The sequence below is a fragment of the Anopheles gambiae genome, chromosome 2 (genome assembly GCF_943734735.2).
Source record: "Anopheles gambiae chromosome 2, idAnoGambNW_F1_1, whole genome shotgun sequence".
Classification (NCBI taxonomy): domain Eukaryota; kingdom Metazoa; phylum Arthropoda; class Insecta; order Diptera; family Culicidae; genus Anopheles; species Anopheles gambiae.
The window spans coordinates 27,630,545-27,643,221 of record NC_064601.1 but is presented as its reverse complement, the minus strand read 5'-3'; positions in this window follow the sequence as shown (position 1 = coordinate 27,643,221).

The following is a 12,677-nucleotide window of genomic DNA, read 5'->3' as shown; positions in this document are numbered from 1 at the left end:
AGCGCATCAAGGTCAGAGGTCGGCAAACTTTATGGTATGTAGGTCCAAAATGTATGAAATTACCTTAGCATAGCGAGAGTTTAGCTAAGAGAGACAGCAAACGTATGTGAAATGGCAAGACTCCAACGCATCTCTAATCCATAGGAACATGTGTTGACGACCTGTTATCGACTCGTTTATTGACATTCGAACATGTTTCATTAGATGCAACCTGTATTTCCTGATCTGTTTTCATCGATGAGAAGGTTTGGATGGATTGGATAAACCGACAACACACGAAACTTGCTTTTAAGCTGTGCGTTGTACCTACAAGTGTATAGTTGATATTGAAAATATGACCCAGATCAAAAGGTCAACCAAGAACACGGTCCCTGTTCGCTTTTGTTCGCTTTTATTGTTGAGCTGGATTGAATTTGGCGTGATTAGTTTGATGGCAACAACAGATATTTGGAAGAATTCTTCATAACGAAACATTCTTCCAGTAACAGCATTTAGGTACAGTATCTTATCATTTTTTTGGATCTTACATTTTAGTTGAATGAAGCAATAATAGTCTAGACACTCGATGTAGCAGTAAAATAGCAGACCGGTTCGTTATAAAAAAAATCTCTCCCAACATCAACACACTGCTCCGATTCAGCGACCATTACTCGATGAGCACGTTCGGTTAATGGGCAAACCATCAGCTCAAGTGACGATTGACGAAGAAGAGTGCCGTCGTCATGCCGGCCGCCTTTTTTACGACCATTGAATCCTGTACCGCGCTCTTGGAGCAGTAGCAGGGAGTATGAAGGATAAAGATGAGTTTTTTTTACGATTTCGGACCGTCATCTTCCGACTGGCTGCATCTCCGATTCGATCGATCCGGCACACCACTCTGCCTCTGGCCCATGCGGTATGCGAATTACAGTAAATCCAATTCGAAACGCTTTATTACAATTTGGGGCCACTCGTGGCCCCCATCATCGTTCCGTCCTTTACCCTTGCTCTCTAAAAGTCGTGAAACGATGGGGAGTAAGCACACGATCCAAAATAAATCGTCCACTCGAGCAGCGCTCCGCGCACAACTGCACCCGGTAATGGGTGTTTTGAATCGTCGCCCGGCCAAGCTGTTTGCCGTTACCCTCCGAGCAGAGGTTTGGTATTTGTATTTTAACTTATTTATGTTACGTTTAACAGGAAGGAGAGACGCTCGATGGTTAAATATTTCAACAACACAGTTCCGCATTAAAAGCGGTACAGAGAAATGCAGTAAAACGAGCCGGCCCGAATTGGAGAATGTTTTTTGTTGTTGCCATACTTCCCGCGCTATCCGGCCAGCAAGGAAATAGCGAAAAAGATCAAAATGTCATATTTCTTGATGCTGAAAGTCTTCTCTCCCCCACAGGCAAAACACTTGTTTGGTGGTACAAAAGTTCAAAATGAGAAAAAGTTTTACCATATTTCCCGTCACCCGGCCCAGCGAGGACGGTTTTTGATTGGTTGGTGGGATTTGCGACCAACGTTCGTTTTGTGTCGTGTCGTGGGGTTGGAAATCAGATAATTAGGTATTTCGCTGCCTTCTGCCCATTCGGAAGCTCTGGGCAGCCGGGGACCCCGGTCTCGGTCGTAAAATATTCGATGTCATTAATAATGTTGGATTTTTTTCATTCCGCCATCGAAATCAATCATGGGTTCGTTATGGCTGTTTGTAAAGTGGAAAGATATGTGCAAACGGAAAAAGCTTGCACCATAGTAGTATTCTCGTTTTTACAGCATTCTAAAGAATGCTATTCTTATTCAAACGAATGACGCTTTTTGGGCTGATTTTGCAACTCCAGTGCAACCAAAAACCCTTTAAAGGCTTAAAGCAACTAACAACAACAACAACATCAATACCAAAAACTTGAACGAAATATCAATTTAATGGCTGTAAATAGCGATTGTAAGACCAAAAAGAAAAAAAACAACCACCAAAAAAGTGCTTACCCCCCGCAAAAACGTTGACGATTCTGAGGAAGAAAGCATTTTACTGTTCAATTTAAAATATCCATAAATATGAAACGGATGAGTGCATCCAAATTGAGCGTAGCGAGTTACGTGCATTATCCCTCCCGGGAGCACCACCATGCAAGCGCACCCGGATGGACGCCATATTAACGCATTTTTCACCCTCTCCTGCAACCACCATCCACTACTACCACCACGGTTTGAATCGTTTCCACACCGGCAAGCTTTGCGTGATTTTATGCCGATGAATCATAAATGGGCGACCGCCGAGCTCCGGCCGGATGCTGGACGATAAGCTGAGCAATGTTCGGCACAGGGAAGCAGCACCTCCCGACCGAACGGTTGATGAATTGTCGAAAATCAACAGCCAATGGCAGTTATATCGCATTATGATGTCCCGTTCCGATGAGCCATCGGTGCCATCCTCGCCGCTCGATGGCCCCTTCCCAACCCCTCCAATTGGAATGTGTTCACATAATGCGGCTTCAAATGGTTGCCGAAAATTGAACCTATAATATTATGATTACCATTAACGCGACCATTCGGTTGGTGGTCCGGCGGTCCCAGGAAGCGGGATACGGTGTATGTGTGTATCAGGTTCGCACCAGGCTGATCAAGTTTCCACTCCATTCACTCTCTCTCTCTCGTTTTCGCTGTGCTTTGGTGAGAATTTGCCAATCGGCTTTATGGAGGGTTCTTGTTTTTTTTCACTCGGGATTTGCTTTATGCATGTTCTCGGAGGTGTGGAGTGTCCTGCAGTGTGAAGAACTGTGTGCTAGTGCGAAGAACCGTCGTCGTCGTGGTCGTGGAAAGGATATCCGCTACATTGTTGGCCACCGGGAACAATCGAACCAATGATGATACAAGGTGTGGAAGGAGAGTTGTGTCGCATTAAAAATCTCCCCACGCACACCAACACACACACTCTCTCTCTATCGTTTGATGATAGTTACGGTGATAGGATGATGAAGAGAACGACGCCTGCTGGTGTTAGCAGGATACAACAATGTCTGCAGGCCAGCCATGGCAACGGCTGCGATGGGTGTGTGCGATGTGAACATCTGAGTCAGCATCCGTAGACGGAGGGGCGCGATGCCAGGGCCGATCAACGGCCGATAATGGTGGCGCGACTGCAGAAGCATAAATTTTACGCTTTTATGGCCAATCAATAGGCTGCCATCGATGCCCGACCAATCCTGATTCCGATGCGTTGTGCGTCAGGCGGGGCCAGGCAGCAGGATGCATCAACCCACACGCCTGCACGCACGCCAGGGGGGGCGTTCGCAGGGACGATAGTTACCGCTTTAGCCCTCTTTTCACTCTTTGTTCACACGACCAAGTTTTGGTATGCGTGGAAGCGTATGCCGCAGTTGACAAAGAACATTCACCACGGCTAGACACGGGCGGAAGGTAGAAAACAAGCCGGAACGGAGAAAATGACGGGCCCGTGGGCTTAACGCAGCACGACATCGCGAGACAGTACGGCTGCGGTAGAAGTAAGACCTCCGGCATCGGGGTCCTCTGGATGTCCCATGATGCCGTGCGTTGCTATAGACGATAACCGGCCATGTCTCAGAATTTCAAAGGTTTGATCTTTTTGGCACGCGTTCGCGCCAGTTCGGTGCGTAGTGCGGTGACGCATTCAGCTCCGGTGCGCTCTAAGGTTTCTGGCGATCGATAAACCGCAGATAGTTCCGGACCCCGGACGGAGAGCATTCAATACCCCGATGCTTTATACTGCGTGCACTTTGGACAGACGATGCAAAGGTTCGATTTCAAGGCACGATAATTACCCTCCAGGACCGGCGTTTGGTCGAATTCGATGGACTGCTGCTGCTGCTGCTGCTGGCCTCTGATGACAAACACGGCAAAGCCAATCTAGCGTCCCCAAAACGTGCGGTGTTTTGTGTGAAGTTGGTTGATTTTATCGTGTCGCATTTCAACGGCCCATTTTGTGCCGGGGTTTAGATTTCGCACGTTTGTTGGTATACGGTTTCCATGCCTGCCTATGTCCAATAATGTCCCGGAGGAGGTAATATGCAGTGTGCCGGGAAATTATCGAGCAGATTATTGTGGCGAGGTATCCCGCAGCACCGGCAGGATAATCTGAGAGCAGGGACGGAAAAACGGACTGACTGTAATATTATTCTTTACTCGGAAATCGGAATAAGAAAGCGGTAATTTCATGACGCTGTGTTCCGGCTAGAAATTATGTTTTTATTTCACTTCCAATCAGGAGATGTTTTGGCCGGCTTTTGAAAAGATTTCATCAGCGCCGGCTCCCAACAGCCGCAGGCCGGGGTGGCCGGCTTACTGCGATGTCAACCCAAGTGACATTTGCTCGAAATTGTTTTCCCATATCTGCTCGATTAGTACTCGATACGCCTGAAATTGTGGATTTGTGTCTGATCAAGTGTGTTGAAAGCGCTAAAATTTGGTGAGTTCGTAAATTAGACTTGCTTCTATCGATTGACGATGCCGTCGAGTTCATTTTACACACATAGCTTAGATTTTTGATGAAAAACAAAAGCTAATTTTGTGTGACGTTATATTATAAAAAATCATTATTATTTAAGTATAAAATGGCTACTTGACCAATTATAACGATAGGAAACATCATTTTCGAACGAATCTAGAAGAAAACAACGAAAAAGCCGCATCTCAGTTGATTTTAAAGGCCTTTTTCTTAATTCCCTTAAACTGGTGCAGTTTAAGGGAAGTTTAAGGCTCCAGTTTAAGGGAATTTGCTCGAATTCCCGATTATTCGTGCTCGAAAATGTCAATTGGGAACTGTTCGATGCTGCTGCTGCTGCTAGACACTCTCATCACCGGATCGGTCCAATCTGGCCGGTTGCCTGGGCGACGAGCAAATCTGCTTGCGGTGCTAAAATGATTGGTTTCCGATTTTTGGTACGCGTCAGTTAATTACGAGAACGGTGACACACGTGGTTAACGAATTGTCGGGTGGGATCGTGCTATCGTACAAAACGGACGGACGGACGAGGAGTGCTTTCGTTGGATCGATTCGGTTTTGTTTGGCCGTAATTCGACGCGGGTGAAAATGCAACGATGCGAAACACAAAAGGACAGCCACGCAAGGGTGTTGGTCAGTCACCGTGGGATGAGATAATTTATGGTGATTATGATGCAGCACGCCAGGCACGTTGGATGATGGTGGATGAATCTGGCCATCCGACAGCATCGATGGTGGTGTGTAGGTGCCTGAGGTAAAACTTTATTAACGTACGGCTTCGGTCGCATGGGAGAAATCTTTTGTATGCTTTTTCTTTTCCTGAACTGTGATAACAGCAAGGAAAATTACCTGCTAGGAACGTTCTGGTGAAATGATTGATACGAGTAACTCTAATTGGATCGACATTTTCCAGGTATACTGATCAATGGACAGTGTACATGAATATTTTGCAGTGCTTGCAGCATATTGTTAACGATCGTAATCGGATGCTAGAACTGAAAGCAGAATTGAAAATTACTGTAAAAAGTGATGCGGCATTAGTGAAGGTACACCTGAAGGTACTAGAGGGGCCCATTACAGAGGATGCAACATAATCTTGGAGATGTATACTTACTGCAAATAGTGCATCTGTTTTGTGCTCTGTGATTGTCCTTTCGACATCCAGTCTCATGTCTTTTATATTAAGTTTATGTTGAAATCCCTAAGTATTTCAAATCTTTTGAAACACGTTGCACAATTCGGTCTACATATTTAAAATTTAGCTCTTCAACTGTTCAGTTCGTCGGTTATTTAGTTCTAAAACAATTCAGTTATTGTATTCAGCTGAACTGATCAGTTTTTAATTTCTAATAACTTAGGATTGGTTATGTTTGATTTTGTTAAATCCTTGATCCTAATATAGATTGCAAGTTCATGTACTAACTCCGGCATCTTTCACTATGCTTGTTTTTCACCAACATTCTCTTAAAATACTTTTTTTGTTTATGTGTTTATTTGTCATTTAGTATCTTGCATAGGTTTGCTGGGACACTTACTTGTATAATAAATCCTTAATTCATCTACAAACTTAGCTACAGCGCTATCAATATGGAAAAAGAGACAATTGGTTTTAAACTGAGCTATACTAATATTGAAGTCGAAGAATCTTTGGTATTTGTTGAAGCTATGTATCATTTGGTTAATAGGCGCATTGTAGGAATGTGCGGATCTTGAGAACGTAGGTCTTAACAGCTCACGTATCCTGAGAGGTCGTTCAGGAGCATAAAGATTCAGCTTTTCTAGCAGGTAGGTAGAGTCTATGTCCCCGCTGATTAACTTCGCTACAAAAGTAGCTTGTAATGCCTGACGTCTATGTTCTAAGGTTTGTAGACCAAGAAGCATGCACCGTGACAGGTAATCAAAATGTTGTGATGAAGCCCATTGTAATCGATGTATTGCTATTCTGGAGAATCTTTTTTGTATGCTTTCTATCCTAGCCGTCAACACGTGACAGCAATCCTCGCACTTTAAGTGTTAAAAATTCTTTTTGTAAATAATCTATGTATGTAGTGAACTAGGTAAAGTTTCAGTAAAGGACTGTTCTGTCGCATGTCTGAACAGCTTAATATACTTCTTGAATGCATGCATGTGTGCTTAGCATTGAATGCTAATTTTTAATCCCAATTGTATCGAATCCAACAAAGCCTAAACCCGCCGATTGATGTTTCCCACATAAACACATTAAACGTTTCATTAGCAAATCAAACGAGACAACGGGAGGTCGAGGTTTTTTCCGCGGCTGAAAACACCACATGTGGCAAGTGATATGACGAAATTATGCGTTGATGATGTATTTATGTGGAAGTTAACTTGAACGTCCAGCTAGTGAAGATGAAACGGGAGTCGAGAGCGTAAAGTGTGAACGAATTATGAGTAGGGCTGTTCGGGGGAAAAGCATAAGCAAATATAATGAATTGTTTAACGACGAGCGTAACGACAAATGTGCATGAAAGTTAGCAAATGGCATGGCAATGAAGTCAGAAAGATTAGATCATTATTTTTATTTAAAATTAAAAATCTTTAAAAACACGGATCGTTTGAGAAAATTTTAAAACAATTATTGGTAAAACAAGAACATGCCTGTGAAATCTTAATTCAGTCACTGGCGTTCGTTTCTTTGGCGATGGTCTCAAACCATCTTTAACAGCTAGTGGTTCATTGCAGCTTTGTTTGTGATTAGAATGGACGATCTTCAACATTCATTTGATCGCAAGTGTCAAAACGTCTGTGTGATACACGGAGAACCGATGACCGCGTTCGAAACATATGCTTCTTCTCCATTAGCAAAGTGTGCTCTCACTTTCGTTCGCTCTCCTTCTGAATAACTTGCAACCATTTGCCTTTAATTTCCACCAGATGTTGATGCCAAGAAGACATCAGACGCAACGAACCCAATCGACTTTCACGGCACGGCAAACGATGTTGATGATGCTGATGATGATGTGTTTACTACTACTGCTGCTGCTGCTGCTGCTACTGTGGGATGTCTCCTTCGTTTTGTTGTCCCAATAGTCACTATTCTCTTTGGGGTTTGGGGTTTAGTTTGGTGCGGGTGTGAAGATGACACAGGTCATGTATTCATGTTTGTTGCATAACCACCGAGAGCAGACAAGTCGTGGGAATATGATCGTGCGTTTTTTTGTTGTTCTCTTCCCTCCCTGCTGAAGTAAGGCGGAGCAGGGTAGCATTTGTTAGTATCGGTTCTTCTATTGCTCCAATGGGTTTCCCCACTGCCAACACGCGTCTGTGGTTTATCGTTTGACGTTTGGAGCGAGATGTTGCCGAGGGATTTAATCGAGCCTTCTCTCCCAAACCGGTGCTCCATACCCCGTATTTTGGGTTGCTATTTTCGCTGGCATCCAGCCTTTCATCTTGCACACGCGTGTGTTTGGGTAACACACAGTTCCACAGTCGGCATGGTACGACGACGGTATGGTACGGCATTTAATTTGAAACACCTTACTGATGATGCCCACGCACGGGCGAAGGATGTGCGCACAAGCGAGAAAGCTTAGCAGAAATAAAGCTTCCGTTCCGTGGAATGCAGCTCACATTACGTAGGCATTATTCGAATAATTGCTTGCGAGAACGATTTCCTACCCCGTTTCGGGCACACATCCGTGATGCAACTATCCGTGCGGTGATGCTGTAATGCATCTGTGAATATTAAATTTGTAATCATGTCGTTTGGCTCGTCTTTTCTGCACCCTGTTTCGTGGAATCAAAGTGAATGGTAGTATGTGTACTGTGTACCATCATCCCCATCCCCGGAACGGGGGAGATGACTTGGGGCGGCAGGTTGCCATTGCTCCTAATTACGATCCGACCGTGACACAATATCACCCGAGCAGTAACTCATCGTTCCGATGTAATGAGACTAACCCTTCAACCTACACCTATTGCTGATAGGATCTACCTTCTTCGTGCGGCAACGTCGTACGTCGGCAACGTCAGGATTGAACAGCATTCTTCCAAGAAAACACTATTCTAATGATGAAACTGAGGAAGGTACGACCGTCCAGAGACAGGCACGTCCACCGTCTGTACGCCCTCTTGGTCGGTATCTTCTTCCATCGCAAAAAGGTGAAAAGAATCACCACGGAGACGCCACGGGAAGGCCTGTGTAGCATTCTGGCCACGTTTTGTTTGCTCCCTCTCCTTATACCGTATGCTCCAGAATTGTCACTATTACCTTTTACGGTGTTGCATCATAAAGCAGGCCTTTGTCTGGACGACACGTTGTGGCTATTGTGGCCGTCGTCGTCTTCGTCGTCGTCGTTGCATTGAGCCGGGTGGTGTTTTGTGTATTATTTGTCACCACATAAAATGACATTCGTGATTCGTGGTCCCGTGGTGTTGTACCCCAAGTGTCCATCGGGATTTCCCCTTTCCAGATGGGGTACCGATACCACCCAACTTTCCCGCCGCCTGGTTGATAGTAGTTAACGAATAACAACAGACATTGGGCCGTTCTGCCAAAGGGACGTGTTTCTAAAATCTCAGCATTCAAGACACTCGGTAGGGATAGCTGGAACTCAGAGGTGAGGATGTGACGTCTCCAAGGCTCGTTCCCAACTTGAGACGTGTCTTATCAACCATCTTCGGACAAAGATGCCCACTAACGGTGCACAGGCTGGTGTCGGCGTGTCGATGTCATTTGCTTCCAGACTGATGGTGGTGGCGCTACAGTGAATTCTCCCTGGAGAATTTTGGAGTCACATCAGTTACCTGCCAGCGGGTTTCGGAGCCCAAACGATGCTCGGGTTGTCTGGTTGGGTAGAGCAGCAAATAGTTTGGGGATAGTACCTCGGAGCCGGGAGGGTACTGATGTTTGATATGTCACATGCGATTTATGAAGGTTTGCTACTATACCCCTACACGTGTTACCGAAGAAAGAAGAACGGACACGAGGGATCCAGGATTTTTTTCCCTCAGATTTGCGTCATTTTGGACACGAGGGTAATAATCATGTTTTGTATGTGTGGTAACATTATGGCCACTCGTCAATCATTAGAAATTAGCTTTTGTTTTGGAGTAGGAGCAGTGGACCAGTGTCAGGAGACCAGTTAGTCCATCAATCAAACGACAGTAACGCGTGGAAGAATCGTTTCCACCAAGCCACGGGAGAGTTGTGTTCAAATCGACGAAACATTCGTTTGCGATTTTGTGCAATAAACACTACACATAATGCAGACGCACACACACACACACAAACAAAAATCCCTTGCCAATGTGCAAAGGCACGCATTCGCCGCGAGTTTTAATTAAATTTATCATTCCATGTCTGTAACTCACTGTTCGAATGCTTCGACGCAGAGTTCGAGTGATGCGGTGCGGTGTGTGATGGACAAATAAAGCGCTGATTTTTTGTCGTTTCACTCCAAACGTGCGCGTTGCGACAATCATTAATTCTTCATTTTTGTTTTAAAATTATTATGCTGTTATCTATTTTCCCCAAGTTGTATGGCGTGCGATATGCGGTGGTTGAGTTTTAAAATTCTACCACACAAACACGGAAATACGCACGGACCACCGGTCGTGCAGAATCGTTTTTGAATGGATTTATTGGTTCGGCCGCACTCTCACCCTCATGAATCGTACCCCTTCGGTGCTTCGATCTGGCAACGAAAACGATGCCACCAAAATGCTGGCCAGAGTGTTTATGATTATGGTTGACCCGTGCCGGCGGTTTGTTGGGTTGCGCTGACACGGGACATCACACCTTCACCCACGGTTCTTTCACGCAGGGAAAGGGACAGATGTGAACGTGCACACGTGCTGCTGCTGCTGCTGCTGCTGTGTAGTGGGGGCCTGTGTCCTCGCCGGGGGCTTTGAGGTTATTTATTTATGAAATCACTGTAGGCACGTACGGCACATAATACCTCCCACATTTACGCAAAACTTTTCAATCTCGTTCCGCAAAAGCGTAGGAACAATAAGGCAGGAAGAGCGTACGGCGCATGTTTCCCCTCGGGTGGTTGGTTGTTTCAGTACGCCGAATCAGGTATTAAGGTTCGGTCGGTTCTCCAATTGATGGCAATGGCAGGTAAGCTGTCCCTTGTGAACCCGACTACACCCCTCCCCAGCTTCTGCAGCATTTCTGATGGGAGCTGCAGGGATTTCGATGGGATGGCATTCTAATGCATGATAGCTGTGCAATGCACTCAAATATGCATTCGGGATCGTTTCCTTTGATGGGCAGTGAAATTGGAACTGTAGAATCCTTTATCCACCCCCCCCCCTTCCTCTTCCCTTCCGAAACGAGCAATTGTCCTGTGGCCATTGATGATAAACAGTTGACATCGGGACTAACGGAATGTGACGGGCTGTGTGGGTATATATAGGTATCCCTTCCTCCTTCCCCTTTGAGTAGAATGATTCAATAATGCACGCTTAACATAAATTGTTTGACGAGCGGTGGTCACTTTAATTTATGAATTTGAACGGGGGTTTTGGGTAAGGGAGTAAGGGTAGGGGTGAATTATAATACGTTGCAGAAGCCATAATTTGCGTGCCATGGTAGCGGTGGTAGAGTAGGGATTTTAGCAGTAAATCCCGAAACATGTGAAATTAATAAGCAATGGTTCGGCTGTAACTGTGTGTGTGTGTGTGTGTGTATGTTTGTATAATAATAGAGTTTGCATGGAAATGGAAATTTAATTCACACTCAATCATCATTTTCGTATCTACTCTGACGAGTACAGTATATGTTGGTAAATTTAAAGAATAAGTAATATAAATCAATTCTGGTGTTCCGGAATGACAAATTTTGTATCTTGTGCTCTTAAGAAAAAAAAGCATTAAAAAGATGTTAAAGCAAATACAAAGAATATGGCTAATGTTCCGAAGAATAAAACTGTCTAAGGCAGTTACTCCTGGCGGGTAAGCAATAACTCATCTTTTGCCTTGCCCAAAAAGTACGGTATTATTTTACCGATTAGAAGAGTAAAGTCCCTCCTTCTAAAGCAGGCACGAAATATGATAGCAATTTTTCACCAAACCTACCCGAAACAATCAGCAACTCAGCAAAAGCCGAGCTGAGCCCTTCTCCGGATAGCGCACCCAGCGGAACCAGCGCGTTTCATTGTTAATTATGTCAGTCTGCGTTTGCCAGGGCGTCCGGCAAACGGCTTTGTCATAAATTAATGCAACTAAGTGATTAATTCAATACAAAAACTTCGATTCTCCGCGTTGTGTTGTTTCCTCTTCCCGTGCCACGGTACGGTACGATGGAACTAGCTTTTGTCTGAGTTTGATTCGGTCGTCGGTCTTCATTTCGTATCTCTACAGAGGTTTTGTGCAAACTGCCTAAAATGCCTGTACTCGGCAGCAGCAGAAGGTTGAACTAGGTGGTGGTCGTCTACGCTCACTGCCCCGTTGGTTTAGACACGTGCGGAATACAGAGTAGGCGACGGTATGTGACATCCTGCTCGCACCGTGTGTCTAGAATATTGCCATTTTTCCTGCTTTCTTCAACGACGCTGGTGACAGTCGTATATCACTTCTTCTCCATGGCAATCCCATGTATGCGTTCACAGCCTACTTTCCAATGCCCACCTGGAGCGTGTTGTGGAGATTGTAATTTGAAAGCAAGCTGTATACACGAGGTGCACGCACAAGACTAATGAGAGTAAAATATCAATTCACTTTCGGCATAGTTTCAAATTCTTTCTTTTACCCTCCCGTTTGTACAAAACTGTGAATTTGAGACAAGTTTTTTTGGCTCCTTCGCTCCCCTTCGTGTTGTGGAGTTGCACCGAAACAACACTGATTTGTCGCTCCAGCGTCGGCCCCGCTCGGTGGTATCAACGGTGGAAAAGCAGCGTGAAAAACGGGGTGAAAACAGGGAAGTGCTGCAGAGTTCATTCTCGCCAATGAAGCCTAATGAAGGCGAATGTCCACGTGCGGCGAATATCAATTGTAGGGCGGGTGATGATTCCCTGCCCTAACGAGTGTCCTTTCATTCAACGAAAGAGAGACAAAGAGAGAGAGAGAGAGAGAGAGGCAGAGAGGCTCGGCACAGAGTTTGATCACACGTTACCCTCCTTGCTAGGAAGGGGGAAAACCTCGAGAAATGTGAACCGGCGTTCGCATTGTTGGAAAGGTTTCTCTGCACTGAATCAATTCGAAACGAACGTCCCCCATAATCGACCGAGGTAGACATTTAGAATCAGTT